This window comes from Fukomys damarensis, unplaced genomic scaffold, assembly GCF_012274545.1.
Source record: "Fukomys damarensis isolate Sample0158 unplaced genomic scaffold, DMR_v1.0_HiC HiC_scaffold_8, whole genome shotgun sequence".
Lineage (NCBI taxonomy): Eukaryota > Metazoa > Chordata > Mammalia > Rodentia > Bathyergidae > Fukomys > Fukomys damarensis.
In genome coordinates, this window is record NW_022900920.1 from 22,499,555 (window position 1) to 22,518,695 (window position 19,141).

Sequence of the window (19,141 nt, forward strand, 5' to 3'; positions counted from 1 at the left end):
GCCGGGTGTGGTGGTGCACACCTGTAATCCCAGCATTCAGGAGGCTGAGGCAGGAGGATCACTGTGAGTTTGAGACCAGCCTGGGCTACATGGTGAGTTCTAGGTCAGTCTCAACTACATAGTGAGACCCTGTCTCAAAAAACAACAAAATAACAACAAAAAAAATTACTGTATCTTCCCGTTTGCTGCTCAGGAAGCAGAGGGAGATGGTACCAGATAAGCTTTGCGTATGGATTGTTATATTTTCATTTGGGTAAGTTTAATGTATGGCAAACTCAGAAAGGGGGAGGTGGTCACTTTAGCTTGAAACTTTCTAACCAGTGAATGTATACACAATAAAATTAAAGCAAATCCATTTCGGAAGCTTAGTGTAATTGAGTGGGAGGTATCATTAAATAAAACTCATCCCAAAGTGTCTCTCCCGAGTGAAGTTGCCCTGAGTGAGTTCCTGAGCCCTTCAGTGGGAGGTGGAAGGAGGCGGCACTGAGTACCCGGATGTGTAGGTAGGCCGAGGTCGCAACCCCACTGTGTATGCCTGTGTTTCCTTGCCTTGGGGAAGAGGAGACATTTGTCCCCAAACTCATGTTCCTTTTGGGTTTTGTGTACAGACTTACCCGGTAATAAATGTGAGTGGTTTCCATAAGTCGCCAGTGACTGCATTGAAGGTCTCGGGAGTTCTTGCATTTTGAGTTGGGAGCTTTTTCTCCAACTGGTGACAGGCATACAGCCTTCCCGGCCTCCCTCACCTTTCAGACATAGGAAAGCAGATGTTTAGAGGAAACTTTGAGAAGCTCTGCCCTGTCCCCTGTGAATCTGAGCGGGTGTGTGTCTGCACCTGAGGACCTTGTGCTTGTGTGCAGCAGGGGGGTGGCCTGCTGGTCCCCGTGTCTGTCGCTGAGCTGCACAGTTCCCGACCTGCTCCACACTCCTCTGTCCAGCGGACCTCACCGCATCCTGTTGCCACTGCACTCTGGATCGCTGTGCTACTCACTACCTACTGAATAAAGCTGTGTGCTTCATTCATAAGCGCCTCCGTGACTGCTTCGTTTCTTGTTCCCACGCGCCTTTTGAAGGTCTCTCCTGTTTTTGAAACTACCCACCCAGCTTCCAAGAACCAGAACAAGATCAGGATGAAACCAAAGCCTTGGGGATCCCTACTGATCATATAGGTGGCGTGTGTGTGCGTGTGCATGTGTGTGTGTGTGTGTGTGCAACAAATAGCCATAGTGTATTTTCCAACTCTGTCCAGGAATCCAGACCTCACTGACCAAGTGGATGAGAGAAAATAAATTCTTAGCAGAGCTCTTACGCCGTGCTGGTGTTAACTAATGTTTGGTTCTATTTGTGACCCGGCAGTGGCAATCGGCATTTGTGCAAAACGGGGGATCTGAAGAGGCTTAAGGACGAGAGCTTCTGAGCCGCCATGAGCATGGGCCGTCACAGTAAGGAGCTGGCATATAAGAGGAAGGCATCTTGGGATATCGGACTTCCTCCGCACTCTTGAGCTTTACGCGAAGAAAAGCTAGTTTTCACTTACTGGCCTTCACTGCCAGAATTTGGGGCCTGCCGGGAAAGGCAAAGATCTGGACTCGAGATGGCCTACTCCAGCCAGAACCTTCCTCCTCCTCTTATCTAGTTATGCGGGCAGTCACACTGGCGTCCCAGGGATGTTTGCCCGAAGCCTGACATGGGTTATTCTGAGGAAGGTGGCACCTTCACTGTTCAGGAGGCCATGGCTCCTCATCTCTCTTACCTCTGCTTCCACTGGCATCAACATTGGCCCCTACCTTCCACAGCCAGGTGACCTTTAGCCCTTCTCCAGTTCTCTGTGGTGTTAGGCTCTGGGGCCACCTCTCAGTGGCAGGCCCTCCTCAGGAGTCAGAGGACCTTCATGACTGGCCCCAACTCAACTCACTGCCTGGCTTCCCCTCACCCTGTGCTCTGCCTTTGACTCTCACCCTCTGCTTCTTCCAGACATACCAGGTCCCTCCCTGCTACCACAGCTCTTTGCCAGTGACATTTCCTCCAAACAATGCCCAGCTCTTCAAGGAGCTGGACACCAGAGTCGAGTCTGGCCTCAGGGAGAGAGGGGCTCACAGAGAATGTTGACTTTAAAAGCAGTTTCCCATCAACTCTTTGGAGCTACCCATGGGAATTTCCCCTGGGCTCCCTTGGCCATAAATCAAAGACACGCTGCACTCACACCCTTTCTCTGAACCTGTCTGGATGGCCCAGCCAACTTGCCCCTGCTAATTCCTCCCCTACTTATGATTGAACCTCACATCCACTGCCAAGCGCATGTTACCCGGTACTGCTAGCCCTGCGTGTGTCCCTGCTTTACAGTTGGACTCCAGTGAGATCTTCTCTGTGTTCAGTGCCGGGCAGTGTAGCTTTATACTAACGCATCTCTCATGGTGGAGGGCAGCTCTGCCAGGCAGGTCGTGTGGGCTCAGCCGTGCAGGTAAGGGAAGTGAAGCTCAGAGGCTCTCAAACATGCTGATGACTGTCCCTTTCAGATACCGTGTTTTCCTCCAAGTCCCACTCCCTGTGACCTCTTGAGGACAGGACTGTGTCCCATTCTAAACCTCCCAGGGCCAGTTCTATTAGTCTGCCGTGAGCTCCAGTACTATCTCCAAGGTACAGTTATGAACAATGGCTCGAAGGCCACTCACTAACTTTGGCTTGGGGCCAGTTCTTTTGCCTCTCCAAGCCTCAGTATGCTCATCTGGAAAATAGACAAACTGTCAGTATCCACCAGAAGACTGTTGTTAAATTATGATAATGCACATGGGACACTTAGCACCGTGCCCAGCATATAGTAACTGCTCAAGGAATGTTAGTGGTCTTTATGAAGAGCAATTAGCTGCTTAGACTCGAAGAACCACACAAACTGTCTGAGCCTCATTGTCCCTACAGGTAAATTTCGAATGGGTGCCTGCTTTAGCTGTGTTGGGCTGGTGAAGGCGAAGGTGGTCAGAAAAGTGCTCAGAGGCAGGAAGCAGTACAGTAACAAATGCCCATGCGTGGTGAGCACTTCCGGAATTTGGACTGGAGAGGCTGGACATGTGGCTCAGTGGTGGAGCATTTGCCTAGCACAAGAGAGACCCTGGGTTCAGTCCCCAGCACTGCAAGAAAAAAAATTACTTGAGAATTTTAGTTTTTGTTCTGAGCATTCTCCCTTCTACAGTAAGCTTTGGTATGAATACCCAGGCAGTTAAACGAGCTCTCAACCTCTTCTGTCCAATAATAGCGTTACCCTTGTTCAGCAGGAGAGCGAGGTTGAGATCCCTGTCCATGTGCCAATGAGCAGTCGTAACCAGAAGTATTTACACAGCAGCTGAGTGCCAGGGAAAGCGTAAAGTCCCTGGGTTTGAGTCCCAGCTCCTCCAATAACTAGCTACAAAACTAGTGATGATTTGCTTCTCTAAGCCTCAATTTCCATTTATAAAAGAGGGATAATAATGCCTACTTCAAAGGGTTATTATGAGACTCCCTGGAGAACAAGACCCAGCTTGATGCAAATGAGCCCTCAAATATCAGCCTTTATTAATCAAGTGGCTTCCATGTAATAAGGATTTGCTACTTGCCTGGCCCTGAGCGAAACATATTATGGGGTTTCTTTTGTACGCTTCCTTACATCACTTCTATTTTAGGATTAAGGAAATGATTCAGATTAAGTGTCTTATACAAGACCTGCCTGCTGAGTGGGGATTCAAACCCCATCTCCCCAGCCCCAAGTTCCTCCTCTGGGCAGGTGTCCAGAGCTGTGGCCACCCAGGGTCACAGACTGCTCAGAACCAAAAATGCCAGCTTCCCGGGCATGGCAGACTCCTTGCCCTACAGCAGGGATGCTTAGAAATAACACCTGGGAAAGAGCTGCGATTTGTTCCCAAGAGAGATGGTGCTGGTTCTAGAAGGTGCTTGTGACTGTTTGCCTCACTTCAAAGCAACCAAAGGCTGCACGGAAGGAACTTCCAGTCCAGAGTATTTGAGGGCATTTCCTCAGCTCCAGAAAGCTCAGCACCCCCTTGTCACCCCCAGTTGCTGGATGGGGCTCGTCTTACCCACAGATCCAGCCAGGCAGCCTTGCCTGGGTGTGTCTGCCTGGCCTTCCCTGCTGCTCAGGCCCATTGTGGACTGGAAAGCACTAGGAGGGGTGGAGACTTGGGGTTGGCAGCTTTTACAAAGCCCAGGGGGGTGGAGAGAACAGTGGCCAAAGCCTCAGGAAGTCTGGACCCCACCTGAGGCTTCCTTACCTTCAAATTCTCCTACCTCACCTGAGATGAGGACTCAGAGAAAAAAAAAAAAATGTCCCTCTCCTGCAGACCCAGGCTAGGCAGCAGTGGAGGGGAACATGCTGTGACCACATTTCCTTTCCAGTCTCAACTAGATGAAAGTGCTCTCCAGGGCCTGCCATTGTCCTCAGCACAATGCCAGCCCCAAAGAGGATTTTCTGTATTTATTTGTACTGTCCCCATCTGCTGCCTAACTCAGCCCTTCCCATCAGATAAAAAGGAAAGTTGGCTTGGGAAACCCTCCCTGCCAAAGCAGAACTCCCAGAACACCCCAAGGGGCTTCGGCAGCTCAGGGCCTCAGGCAGCTTCCAGACCCAGAGCTAGAAGGACTCAAACTAAAGGGCTGTTGTGAAGAGTCTGGGACGATGGAAGCAGGTGAGTTTTTGAGGGTCCCTAGGGTGCCCGATGTCAGATGCTGGGCTAAATCGTCAATGCAGATTATTTCAGTCCGAGAAGGGTAAACTCAGGACTGATACAGGTAGTACTTTAGTCCCTTCCTTTCAGGTCCAAATGGTACAGTCTTTCTTCCTAAGACAGTCACAGGTCTCGAGTCTCCATATTGTTAGCATGGGATTTTCTAAGCATTTGTCAAAAGGACTGTGTTTGCAGGACAGATGCCAGCCTCAGAAGGTGGAGCCTGGCCATGAATAACAATACTTTGTTCTGCACTGGATGGGTGCTAGCACTAGATGGGTCTTCTCGTTCCTGTTATTGTCTTAAAACCTGTGCTTCTTAATGAAAAGTTAGAAAGTTGATGGCAGTTACATTCCCATCAGATAACAGCAAAAGTCAGCTGGCTTCTAAAACATAACTGTTATCCCTCCCCTCCCCTACCCTCCCCCACATAAAAACAAGGCACTTTAGACAGCTTGAACTGCTAGTATTAGCAGTTATTTTACTCATTGGCTTCCTCTGCACATAGCACCTTCAGACTCACAGCCTCTGATTCTCACAGACATCCTCGGTCGGTTTGATGACCCCTGACCCACAAGTGAGTGGCATCTCAGATGAACCCGTAATGGAAGAACCAAGATTTGGACCCAGGTCTAACTGCAAAGCTCTTGTTTCAGTCTTCAAGAAAGTTTGGATTTATTAGATCTGGCTTGGGAGCTGGGAAGCTATATCTTACTACAAAACTTTAACATGTCCAGGTGCTTCGTACAGAGGCACATGCTTGTAATCCCAGATTCTCAGAAGGTTGAGGCGTACATTCCACGATAGCCTGGCCAACACAGTGAGATCCTGATTCAAATAAAATGTTAAAAAGTGCTGGAGCTATGGTTCAGTAAAAGAGTGTTGGCCTAGCATATACGAGGCTTTGGTTTCAATCTTGAGCAACACACACACCCAAACCTAAAGAGCTTCCAGGTGCTCTGATCACCCACACTAATCACCTCAGGTCAGGAACACAGTGACTTGGGACAGGCCAAGCATCCATGCCAGGTTTCCTCACTTGCTATGGCCCTAATTCATAGGGCCACCAGTTAGAAGGCTCCAGAAGTCTACCTTCCCCAGATGCCACCACAGGACAGTTTCCTTCAGCACAGCCAGGCTCTTGCCCTCTGCACCACCACGCCCTGGGATTTTATCAGAACCCCAAGACAAAGGGATTGTTTCTACTTAAAAGAGTAGCAAGGGCCAGGAGAACAATTAGGTGCACAGTAGCTTTTCTCCACTTACAACCTGGATACTCCCAGGGCTGAGAAAATGGGTTAAGAATCCTCCTAAGGACCAATGTCCTTCCTTTCCATTGTACTCCCTTTTGCTTTGTTCCATTGTTTGCAAGGAGGGCAGGTATACAAAATGCCCCACCTAAAGTTTTGTTTGGGGGAGGGGGTTGATAGTAGTGGAGATGGAACCCAGGGCCTCGCACATGCTAGGAAAGTGTTCTACCCCTGAACTACCACCCTGGCCTTTTTTCAGTTTCATTTTGACACAAATTCTTACTGAGTTGCCCAGGCTGGCCTCAAATTTGTGACCCCACCCCCACCCCAGGCTTCTGAGTAGCTGGGATTACACATGATATTTGCACCGTGGTCAACTGCCTTAAATCGAGAGAGTCACTCTAGGGAAACTCAGTAAATGTCCTCGGGTTGTGGCCTGAGGGATCGTAAAGACAACTAACCCAGGGGTGGTGATGACAAATTCTTCTTTCACATAAAAGTGGTTTTTTGTATTTTTGAGCCTTTACCTATCAAAGGGTCCACAGTGACTGAAATACAGTAGTTACTCCCATAAGACCTTGAATGTCAGAATGTGAGCTTCTTTGGCGAAAGAGCCTTTGCCCGTGTAATTAAGAAAGGATCAGGAAGAGAACATCAGGGATTGAGATGGGCCCTAAACCCAATGATAAGCATCCTTAGAAGAGACAAGAAGACAAAGAGAGGCCCTTGAGAAGAGGTCATGTGAAGATAGGGCAGGGATTAGAGGTTCCACAAGCCCAGGATACCAGGAGCCACAAACCAGAAGAGGCAAGAAATGACCTTCCCCTAGAGGAACTCCCTTCTCCGTGATTTTGGGTTTCTGGCCTCTAAAACTGTGAGAACATTTACTGGTTTAAAAAATAATCATAATAATGCTGCCTCTTCCACGCGGTGGAACCTGAAGAAGTCTGGGAAAGTGACCTCTAGAGGACCAACCTCTGGCCCGGCCACCATGAAGTCACTACCCAGTAAAAGCATATTGCTCTATCCATCCCCCTTAAATGATGTCCTCTTGCTTCAAACACATGCCATCGTTCTTGTCACTTTCTGAAGCAGTTCTGGAAGTCCTCTTTCACGATCATCTGTGAGATATGGATCCTGCTGAGTGCCACTTAACAGAAAGGCAGGCTCCTAGAAATATTAAGGTGTGTCTTCATCCATTTTATTCATGGGATCTGGCACCCTATGAGTTCTGGCTCTTCCCCCAAATCAAAATGATTATAAAAGGGAAATATTTTGAATTGAATCAAGACATCAAGGCAGCCATGACAGTGCAACTCAAGAAAGATTTGTGTCCTTATCAATTAGTCTGTCCCCCAGGCCTAGTCAGAATGTTTTCACAGGTGAGGCCTGAGGCAGACACAGCCCATCTCTGAGCAGAAGAGTTGGCCATCCACTAGGCAGCAGCTGTGCTCCATCAGCAAGGGACTTTCTGGCTCCTTAGATGGAGCCTGGCCATTAGGGCAGAACTCTGGCAAAGGTTGATGCCACTGTGCTCCATTTGTACCAGCAGTCAGGGGCAGAGGGACCTGCAAATCCCTGCCCTTGCCCTGAGTGCTGACGACTTCAAGTCTGAACCACCACCCAGCAGCACGACCTGGGCAAGGAGCTTGTACCTCAGTTTCTTCATCCCCACAGTGAGGAAGAGAGGACGCTTATGCCAGAGAATTGCTGTGAGGATTTGGTAAACACACATCATACGCTTAAAACAGCGCCAGGCACGTGGTGACATTTTAGAAAGGTTAACAAAATGGCATCAGTAGTAATGGTTGGCTTTGGGTGTTATCGCTATGAGAGAAAAACAACAACCCCATGCATTAGGGGTTTTCAAATGTGGATGAACTTATCCAGGTCCCAGGGAGTTTGTTACAAAATGCAGACTCCCAGGCCTCATCATCAGAGTTAGATTCAAAAGGTTTGTCATGGCACATAGTATTTCTGTGAGAGAGTGGGGGGGGGAGTATAATGGGGTGAGGCATTATATTAATTGGAGTGAGGCAGGAGTTGAGAAGTTTTGTTTGTTTGGTTGGTTGGTTGGTTGGTTTTGGTAGTACTGGAGATTGAACCCATGCCCTTCACAGAGCCACATGCCCAGCCCTTCTTTATTTCTCATTTTGAGACAGGTTCTCACTGAGTCAGTAAGTTGCCCAGGCTGGGCTCAAACGTGGGATCCTCCTGTTTCTGCTTCCCAAAGTACTGGGATTACACCACCACACCTCACATGTGGAGAGTTCTTCATCTAAAGTTCAAGAAATCTCTTGTACAACATTGTGACTACAGTTAATAACAATGCTGATATACTTGATAAGTGATGAAAATAGATCATACGTGTTCTCACCATAAAATATAAGTATGTGAAGTAAAATAAGGTATAGTTCAGCTTAGCCATTCCATAATGCGTACACATTTCAAAACATGTTTGACACAGTACTCTAAATACACATAACAGCTATTTGCAGATTTAAAATTCCAAGTTCGTGAAGTTCATCCCAATGAGTCTTTTCTGGTGCTTAGGCGGTGCCTGAGTTAAAATTACTAAGGTGCACGCCTTTGTTTCTCAATCTTTGTATTTTAAAAAGAAAAGGGGGAAAAAAAAACCCCACAGTGTTTAAAGGATCCTTTCCATTCTGAGATGAAACAATCTCTGTCTGAGCTTGGACGTTCTTTACGATCCTCCTGGAAGTCAGACACGCGCATCTGGCCCCGTGCAGCCAGCTTCTCATTTGCCCCAACTCCTCAGGGGAGGGAGGGAGGTGTGTCCTTCCAGGTCACACCCTGTGTCGGCCTCCAACCAGCAGATTTATTTCTGAGTCGACCACACCCCCTGGTCCCATCACCTCCCCAAAGCTCCACTCTGAACCTAGGAACGAGCCTTGGGCAGACACTTCAGATCTAAACCACCACAGGGATGAACTATTATAAAGACCCAGATGAACCTGCAGTGTATTATGCCAAGAAAAGAAAAGCCAGAACCAAAGTTACATACTGCATGGTTGCCTTTCTATGACACCGGAAAAAGTAAATCTGAAAGACAGGTAATCTCTTACGAGAGGTTTCCAGGAGCTGAAGTTGAGGGGAAGGGGTTCCTTGGAAGGAGCACAGCGACATTCTGGAGAGGGATGTGCTGTTCTGTATCTTAATCGTGGTGATGATTACATGACTGTTGACAGTGCAGAAACTAACAGAGCTGAACTTGGATGTGGTGGCTTACACTTGTAATACTAGTGTTCTGAGAGGCTGAGGCAGGAAGAGCCAAAAGTTTGAGCCCAGCCTGGGCAAAAGCAAGATGCTGGAGATCTGGCTCAGTGTGAAGGCCCTGAGTTCGATCCGTAAATACTGGCAAGAAAAACAAAAAAATCACAGAATTGTACACTGAAAAGGGCGACTTTTGTTGTACATAAATTGTACCTTGATTTTAAAAATTGAGAATTTAAAGTAGTTACGCCTTTATATTGACACTAGCGTGTGAGGATCTGTGAATGAAGGACGTGTGCTGTGTGTCCAACCTTGAGAGGTTTACGAGCCTTGCTGTAAACTCGGCCCTGAGCTCAGCACTTGAGATACAGAAGTGAGCAGACAGACTTTAATCACACACTCCCACCCACGGAAGCATGGGGTATGGTTATGCACAGGGTGAATGGCGTGCTTGACGCTAGGACATCTGCAAAGGCTTCTCAGGGGAATGCGTTCTTGTGAGGCGCTACTGGTTGGGACACAGGCTTCACAGGGTGAAGGATGGAAGAGTACAGGGAAGTGGCAGGGATGACTTGCGAATTCCTGGCTTAGGCAACAGGCTGGGTGGGGAGCCGAGTCTCCAGTGTTCGCTTTCCTAGGAGCCGAAGACTTGGGGATGTCTGAGAAATCAAGAGTCCAACATAACTCAAGCAAGAATGAAACACGGGTAGCAGCACCTGCTCAGGAATAGAGCCAGGCAGTGGGCCCCATAGAAATGAAAGTGTGTGTAGATAAAAACTTCCACAAGAATGCTCAGAGAAACATAATTCATAGTAGTCCCATAGTGGAAACAACCCAGATATGGAAATGAGCCGGGTGTGCTGTCACATTCCTGTAATGCCAGCACTCAGCACTCAGAAAGGTGAGGCAGGAAGACAGAATTCAAGGCCAGCCTGGACTGCATAGTGAGACCTTGTCTCATACAAAGAAGCAAATTGAGTACAACCTTGCAATGGAATATTACTTGGCAATATAACAAAAATGAAGTGCCGATATAGGCTGCAACACGGATGAACCTTGAAAACATGCTAAGTGAGGCAGGAGGATCACAAGTTTGAGCCCAGCCTAGGCAATTTAAATAGCAGGGGATGTAAAGGGCCTAGGTTCAATCCCTAGCACAGTTAAAGAAAAAAAAAAGGAAAGAAAATAGTACATACATGCACGTGTGCTGAGTAAAATAATCCAGTCACAAAAGATCATGCAGTGAAATAGTCATTTGAGATATTTACAATTCCATTACATGACACTAAGTGGGAAAATCTATAGAGTCAGCAGATAATTAGTGGTTGCCTAGGACTAGTGAGAGACTGGCAAGATTACTAGGGGTATGCGATTGCTTTTTAGTGTGATGCTCTAAATTGTTTTTTCTTTTTTTTTTTTTTTTTTGCGGAGACAGGGATTGAACTCAGGATCTTGCACTTGCCAGGCAGGCACTGGTGCCACCGAGCTAAAACTCTGACCCGTGATGCTCTAAAATTAATTGCAAGAATAGTTACAAACTCTTACATAAAAACCATCAAATCATACATTTCAAATGTAACTTATGTAATGTGTCATATATATATATATATATATAAAAAAAAAAGCTGGGTTTTGTTTTTGTTTTTTTATTGGTACCGGGGATCAAACTTGGGACCTTGCACTTGTGAACCACTGAGCTAAATCCTTGCCCCCCTTTTTAAAATAAAGCTGTTTTTTTTTAAGAAAGAAAAGTAATCCTTGCAATGATACTCAGATGTTCTGTGTAGAATACTGAAAGCTGGAAATCACTCCAAGCGTCCCTCACTGGGTGAATGCTTCTAAAAATTATAGTCTACCAGTAAGATAAAATTTAATGTAACAATTAAAAATGTACCCACTCCAAGAGCAAATGGGAAAGATGTAAAGTTCTATTTTTGTTGCAAAAACAAACAAATAAATAAAATAAACTACAATGGAGAAAGATACAGTCACCAGAGAAGAGCAAGACCCTGGGAGAGTAGCAAAGTGGGAACCAAGGGCTCAGGCAGTATATTCCCAAAGCCCTCGCAGGCAGGCTCAAGAGTGGCTCTGTTGGCTTCTTGCCTCGTGAGGAGTGGGCAAGAGGCTCGTCAAGGGCATTGGATTTGATTCTGTGCCAGAAGGACAAAGAATTTCCCAAACTCTTAGCTCTTTCCTCCACCTTGATCACTGACTCTCTCCCATGACCGAGAATGTTACTAAATGAAGACATTCACTCCATTTGTGTGCTTTATCCTGTAGAACCCTTGCAACACGTTTATGAAGGAAGAGTCTTTCTTATCCACATGTGTCTGTTTCATTTGTAACCCGTGTAGTGCACAATGCACCTGAGATTCTGACCGGGACACTCAGCCGCCAGTCTAAGGACCTATCTGCATCAAGACAGGATCCCTGCTCAGGAAGCCTTTCTTATTGTTTCTTGAGGCTGTCTCACTCTGCTAGCAGCATGGTGGTACACACCTGTAACCTCAGCAGTCAACAGGCTGAGGCAAGAGGATCGCCACAAGTTCAAGGACAGCCTGAACTACCAAGCGAGACTCTCTCAAAAACCAAAATAAACCCATCCTGCTTTTACACTCCACCTGGGAAGAGGCCCACCTCGTGGCTAGACAATGGATTTCTCCCCCCAGTACTGGGAATCGATCCCAGGATCTTGTCAGTAAATTGATAAGTTGCGCAGGTCTGTACCACCATGCCCAGTTTAGATCACAACTCCTGACAGATCACCACTTTCCCGCTGTTTGAACGAAGCCACAGTAGTCGTGTGAGATAGGATATGGATGACGGGGGCAGATCCAAGAGCAATTTCACAGCAGAACACACTCGTGACATAGGTATCTGAATCCTTCAAGTTGCCACCAAACTGCTCCACGAATACATTAATGAAAAATGATGAGTGTTTCCTGCCATCTGGGACTTAGCTCTAAATTCCCTTCCCCATGCTCCTCTGCTTTAAGATCTTCCATAAATGTTATTTGAATTAGACCAAAGATTCACTCAAGCAACAGAGCGGGGTCCCTGGACACTGTACAAGTGTAGTAGCCTGGTTTCAAATGTTCCAGCTTGCTAGGGGTTCCTCTGTGAAAGATTTCTATTTCTATTCTCTCAATTGTTTCTGCTACCAGAGGCTGTTTCCAACAGGAAGTTAGGAAGCTGCATTAACTTTAAAAAATAAAAATTATTTTTAAAACTAAAATAAAAAAAAAAGTATCAAACTCGGGTTCTTGTGCTTGCAAAGCAGACAGCGGAATAACTGATCTAAGTCCCTGGCCATTACAAGGATTTCTCTCTATATTTCCCCTTCGCTTTCTTTCCCCATAAGGATTTTGATCACGAAAGAAAAATAAATAAAACAGAAGCAAGCTCCTGGGAATGCAGTCTTCACTTTACTTTGAGACTCGTTGTGACTCCAGGTTGCAGGATGAACACTCCTTGAAGATTTTGTTCCAGAGTGTTCTAGCATGAGATTTTGTAGACGATGTATTATGGGCCCCATAAGATGTCAAAGTAACGCGCAGCCATGACATGAGCAGAGAGAGGAAAACAGCATTTCCTCAGGTTGACTGACTGGGAGGAAGGGCAGCTCCTTGAACTGTGCAGCGGCAGTATCACCTGGTAGCTTGTTGAGAGTGCAGAGCCTCTGTCCAGCCCCAGACCTACTATTTTTTTATCATGTTCCTGTACAATTCCTATACAAGCTAAAGTTAGAGAAGCACTGACAGAGGACTGTTTCTTGTCTCCCCTTTGAAACCATAATCCCTTCCGGGCTTTATGCAATTTATTACCCAACACAATACCTGTACCCATACTGAGCCAGCAGGAGGGTCCGCAGTGGTGGCTAAGTGGATGGCAGCTTTGTGACTGTGTGGCACCAATGATCTCCAATACATGGCACCAGGTAGGACCCTTGCCAATAGGGTGATTGCTATTGAAACAGCTGGTAGCCTGTGTTTCCTCTGCCATGGAGGCCTGTGGTTCTTACTGTGTTATTGTATTGGAGGAGGATTTGCTTGCCTTAGCAACCTTAATTATTGCATCTAATGTCTGCTGTGAAACTTCTGCCTTGGCCTGAGCTAAACGCTGCATGAAATGTCTCGTGTAATCCTTGCAACACCCTATGAGGGAGGTAGGTAATTTTCCTTCCATTTGATTGATGGGGAAACTGAGGCACCAAAAGGTTACATTCTGCTGGAAAGAGGCAGAGGCAGGATTGTAACCTAAACTCAGAGCCTGTCTTGCAGTGTTTCTCAGCTTTTTCCTATTATTGCCTCCCAAGCAAAAGCAATTTGACATTTGTTGCAATTGTCCTCCCATAAATTTTAATGCCAATCTATTTACATTCTCTCTCTCCACACACACCTATATAATGCAATGTCTATCATGTAAGATTTTTTTCACCCTCCTTCAAGGTGCTGCTATTATTATGCCCTTGCGGACACCATCACTTCCAAGAAGAATGGCTCGCTCACTTATCACCTCATTCACAAATGATTTGTCTGTACCTCCTATGTCTGGACTTTGGTCACAGTGAGGAGCCCAGTGTCTGGGGCTCTAGAAAGGCTGCCCTTGAGAAGAACAAAGCAGGGGCTGTGGGCAGATTTAGCAGCATTCCCCACCATGGAGGGGCAGGTGGTGCCGTGGGTTTCCCCTCAGTGTGGAAGCTGAGAGGCAGCAGGCCTGGAGTGGGTCTCTGGCGCTGCCACGATCTGCTCCTGTGGCTCTGCGAAGTCATTCCAGCTCTCAGCGCACTGCCAGCCTTGAAAATGAGAGAGGCGATCTTCACTGGTACTTGAAAAAAGCGAACTCATGCTAGGAGTCCACAGGCAGGCGGGGGGTGAGCCACAAGCAGCACAGTTCCTGGAGGGCAGAAGCACCGTGGGACAGGGTGCAAACGTGCACACAGCAGCCTCTGCTCTGCTCCCTTCGGCCACAGGGAGCCTCATGCTGGTCTTTTAACTGGACGCTAGCCCAGTTAAAGATTGCAAGATTTGGGGCAATGGATAAAGACGTGTCTTCCCCTATTTTTACCCCTTACTCTCATCAATACCTTTAGAGAACAGGTGACTTAAAATTTCACCCCATCACCATCCAACCATGGAACAGCCCACCTGGAAACCGGAAGAAGCAGGAGCCAGGCCTGCAGACCAGGAGGGTGGTGCCCTGAAACCCAGGGGCACAACTGCAGTAACGGGTGGGACAAGAGCTGAGCTCTTTCCTGGTGTGGCGCTCAGAGCTGAGCTGGCTGGCAGTGGGCACTTGGGGAAGCCCCACTACAGAGAAGTGTGAGTCAGTGCGAAGGCTGCAGGCTTGTGGCAGGTCTGTGGGCCAACAGCAGACCAATAAACTTAACCACCAGTGCTTCGCCAGTCCCACTGGCTGCCCAGGGGCCCATAGGGAGTTTCTGCTCACAGGCTCCTACAGTCTACTTGGAGCTTTGTGACCTAACAAGATGGTGTTTATTTTCTGTCATCAGAGGAGAAATGAATCTTGACTAAAAGTGTTACACTTTTTCCGTCCTTCATTACTTCAAGCAGTTGTTGGGAGCCATGAGGAAGAGGCGGGCACTTGGCTCGGCTCTGGAACTGTACCTGGATGAGGAAGTGTGCCAGAGGATAAAGGCTGTGCTGATGAGGAAGCACTTGCAGCTGCCAGGCATGAAGGAAGGTTCCTCTCAGGTGCTGGTGTCGTGGGGCTCTGGAGAAGCTGTGGAGCTGCCAGTTCCTGTCTGCCTGCTTTTCTGCCTCGGTCTCATCTGACAAGTGATGATCTTGGTGATCATAGAAAGTCAGGGGGGAAAAAAAAAATCAAGGAAGTGAATTCCACATGGAAACCCTGGCAACTGCTCATGATGTGCGGTTAGGACCCTGTCCACTCCTTCACCCTTCTTGAGAAAGGACGGCCTGGCCCTCCAGAGAGGCTGGTGGAGAAACATACTTGCTGGGATACTGCATCAGGGCCCTGAGGCACCCAGCTCTGGGTTCCAGGTAACATCAGATTACCTGGTTGCACTCATTTTTGGTTCCAAGTCTCCAAACAACCCCAAAATGTTCATGCCCCTGGGTTGGAAATCACATCAGGGAACAGGAGGTAAAGGGCCTGGGGTTTGGCAGGGATAAGTGCTAGGCAAAGACAAAAGGCACACAGTAAAAGAAGAGAAAGGACAGGGATGCCTCTGTCCTGAGTTACAGAACTTCCAGTTTTACTGAGAAGCATCCTGGGGAATTTGTCCTTTTGTCCCCCCACCCCCCAGCAGCCTGGGAGATGGAGACTCTTGTTAGCTTAGCTAAGCATGGGATTCATGACCTCAGGAGGAAAGGGAGGGGGTCGGAGTAGCCCTTCCTCCTGTTCACCGCACCCCTGCCCAGCCAGACCTGCCATTGTTCCTTGAAAATTACCTCATTCAGTTAAACCAGCTCATTCAGTTATAAATATTTATAATTTTTCTTTTTCTTTTCAGAAAAGCCTCAAGAGAATAAACAGAATAGTCAACCACTCGCTCAGGCGACCCTATGATGGGCCACCTACTAGTTGCTGGGTGACACAGTAACACAGCAACAGGGATCAAGGCACTACAGCTGGGAGGACTATCCCGGGAGGAGGGTGGCCTTCGAGAGGAGCCAGAGGTTAGGACTGTGCCAAACGGGGGTGAGGATGACTGGGGAGAGCACACGCCTCAGAGGGGCAGCTTAGAGCTGGAGGTAAAGGAATGAGTAGGGGTAGACGGCACCCATCCCTCACCTGCTCAGCTGGAGAAGCCCCCTTGAGTTTGAAGAAGCATCTCAGCTGCTTTAGGAATTGCTGCAGTAGCTCTTTATCTGAAGTTTCACTTTTTGAAGTTTCACTTTTTGCAGTTTCCTGCAGTCAACCATAGCTGAAAAATATAAGATGGAAAATTTCAGAAATAAAGGAGCCTTGGACCTACTGGGCCCTGTACTACTGAGCCATGCCCCCCGCCCATTTAATTTGATTCTGAGATGGGGTCTTGCTAAGCTACCAAGGCTGGCCTGGAACTGCCAATCCTGCCTCAGCCTCCCAAGCCCCTAGGATTAGAAAGGCGTGCACCACCATGCGTGTCCTGTTGATGGTTTTAAACAGTGTTATTTCAGTTTTATTCTTGGCAAGAGTAATGACTTCCAATTTTAAATTTGCTCTGTGTACAATTTCTGATTGGATTTTGTTTGTCTAGAAAGGATTTAGGGAAGAAGTAATTAAAGGGGCTGAAGCCAGAGGGGGAAAGAGAGAGGAGAAAAGTCAGGACAAATACCAAGGAGCTGCTCCTGGCTGCTGGCATGGGCTGTGGTTTCAAGAAGGGGTTAAAGCAATGACCACTGGAGGACTTACCAAGGGACAGGCCTGTCAAGTGACAGCCGTAAGAAAGCCTGAACCAAGGGGTGTGATCCACTGAAGGATTTGGAATCAGGAAACTTGATTTTTTTTTTTTTTTTTTTTTTTTTCGTACTCACTCTGAAAAAGAGATAACTCCAAGACTCTGGGCAAGTCCCTTAACTTTTTTGTGTCCTCATTTGTAGAGTGGAGACGCTAACCTTTGGCTCTTAGTCAGCTCTAGCCAGCCCTTATCCCCTTATGGGAGGGCCCAGGCCCCTCTGGGTGGGGACCAGACCTTGTGACCTTGCTCTGCTAGCTCCAGAGCTGCAGTACGGCCAAGGGTGACCAGAGACTCGAGGCTTCTTTCCAAGTGATGAGCTGCACAGCCAGATTCTTCGTGAGAATTTGAGAGGAAACCAGGGCCCCCTGATAATAGTCTCCAGACACTATAGGGTAGGAAGTGGCACAGGGTGGGTTCAGGTTGGGGCCCTTGCCTGCGGAGGAAAGGAAAAACAGAAGGAGAGAGAGAAAACACAAAAGGGCAAGAGCCCCTCTGTGCTCTCCGTGGTCCAGGTCCAGCTTGCAGTGGGCCACTGAGCACCATTTCCCATCCTCCAGGTCCGGGAGACACCAGCCTTCTTGCCACAACCTCATGTTCTTTTGTTTTCTGCAACTCCTGAGCCGGGCTTCCCTGGAAGAGTGCCGGCCCCGTGTAGATAAGGCCGAGAGCTCTCACTCTCCTGGAGAAGCCCGGGCCCTGGCACTTGTCCCCCTAACCTGCTGTCACTTCTGACTCAGGGCTGCTCATCTCTTCGCAGCCCCATGACAGCAGGACATTTGTGCACTTCTTCTCGCTTTCTCTGCCATACCTGGTGACACCTGGCACGTAAGAGACTCAGTGACACTGTCCTTTGCCGGAAATGGCAGGGTCAACCTCAGCCATTCTTTCCTGTCCTTCACACCCTGTATTCAGCCCTCTCTTTCCCATCTAGAGCCCCACTGCTCCGATTTCTTACCTGAGCCTTCTGCACTCCACCTTGGAGGGATTCCTGGGGATCCCTAGGGTCCCACCCTCTCCCGGGTGGGTGCTGTCTGCTCCCCAGGGCTCCCAGCTCAGCAGTCTCCTGCCTACCTCTCCAGCCTTGCCTCCTTCACGCCTGATTTCTGCTTTTTGGCTTTAGCAACAGAACTGGCTGACCTCAAAATGCCTTGCCTCCCAGCCTCTGTCCCTGCTGTGCTCTTTTCTGCCTGGAAAGCTGCTCTCGTGCCACCTCTCCCATCACCCTCCTAGCTTCAGTTCAGCCAGGCCAACACCTCTTCCCTAGGCTTCTCCTGGCCGGCTCACCTGTGTTCTCAGGACCTCTGTGCTTCCCTCTTGTCAAAGGACCCATCTGGCTGTGTCACCACTGTCCATTTGTCTGTGTGCTCCGAGAGATGGTGGGTGACAAATGGCCTGGCACTTCCTGTGAGCACCAAGAAAGCGGGGCTGATGCACATACCAGATATAACGCCTGCTCTTTCCCAGCTGTACCACATGGGCAAGGCTTTAACCTCTTTCACCCTCCGTTTCTCCAACTGTGCCACAGTGATAACAGTAATATCCACTTCACAGGGTTACTGGGAAAATTAAAGGCAGGGTGTGTAAGTCCTCAGCACCCCACCTGTCTGGCAGAGAGGGCTGCATCGTTGTTAGCTGCTCCCGTGACTAAGAAAAGTATTTCTACAGGCTGCTAGGGCAGGTCTCCAAACACCAGAGCTCAATCTGCTGTTCCAAGAAAGAATTAGGAAGTCTCTTAGAAAACAACAAATCTTCCTTAAGTATTTTTTTTCTAGGAAGATGGAAAATTTGTCCAGAAACCAGGCATCCAGCACAAACCATTTTGGTTTTTTTTGTTTGTTTGTTTTTTAAAGTGAAAACCCAAATATTTTAAAGGAAAAGTATGGATGTCTTTGAGTGGCAGATCAGATGAGGATTTAAGATTGTTAAAAGGCAGGAGAGAACACGGATGGAAGTTTGCTGCTCAGTGGGGCCCGCACTGGGCGGAGTCACCGTAGGACTGAACTTTTTGTGGAATCCATGCCACCCACCTCTCCAGGGCGGTCAGGCATTGAGCTGTCCTGGAAACCGGGTGCTCTTGGACTGGCTGAGGCGGCCCTAGACATTTCCAGCCTTTCTCAGAAGGGCCTGGGCCAAAGTGGCCCCAGAAACCTGGGAGCAGGTAGAGGGCAGCAAGGACATATTTCGTACACCCTAACGTGCGCGATCAGCAGCTGCCCAAAGCCGATGCGGGAGGGTGGGAGCGATCCCCAAAGCACCCGGAGCAGGCGCAGGCCGGCGAGGGCTCGGTCGCCCCACCCCAGCCCTGAAGGCGAGCTTCGAGGGACGCCACGGACGACAGCCAGAGGCACGCGGGTCAAGCAGGAGGCGCTCTCCACACGTCTCCACTTCGGGGCTCGGTCCTCCGTCTCCTCCTCCTGGCATTGGGCTCTTGGCCCCGCGGTTGGGCGGGCCGATCTCTCAGGGCCCCGGCGCTCGCTCCCCCGGGAGCCGCCCCCAGGGTTTGGAAACTGCCCGGCCCGGTT

The 19,141-nt window shown here is 48.5% G+C and overlaps 1 long non-coding RNA gene across 2 annotated transcripts; it reads right to left on the reverse strand.

The window, feature by feature from the left end:
* Nucleotides 1-16,993: 16,993 nt before the first annotated feature.
* Nucleotides 16,994-18,813, reverse strand: LOC104869368. Of its 2 annotated transcripts, none has more exons than XR_004516285.1 (3): nt 18,647-18,813; nt 17,904-18,021; nt 16,994-17,052 (listed from the first exon to the last, which is right to left on the reverse strand). It is a non-coding gene; the product is annotated as an uncharacterized LOC104869368 (long non-coding RNA). The 2 variants fall into 2 exon arrangements; XR_782292.3 differs by lacking the exon at nt 18,647-18,813 and adding an exon at nt 18,220-18,443.
* Between the last annotated feature and the right edge of the window lie 328 nt (nt 18,814-19,141).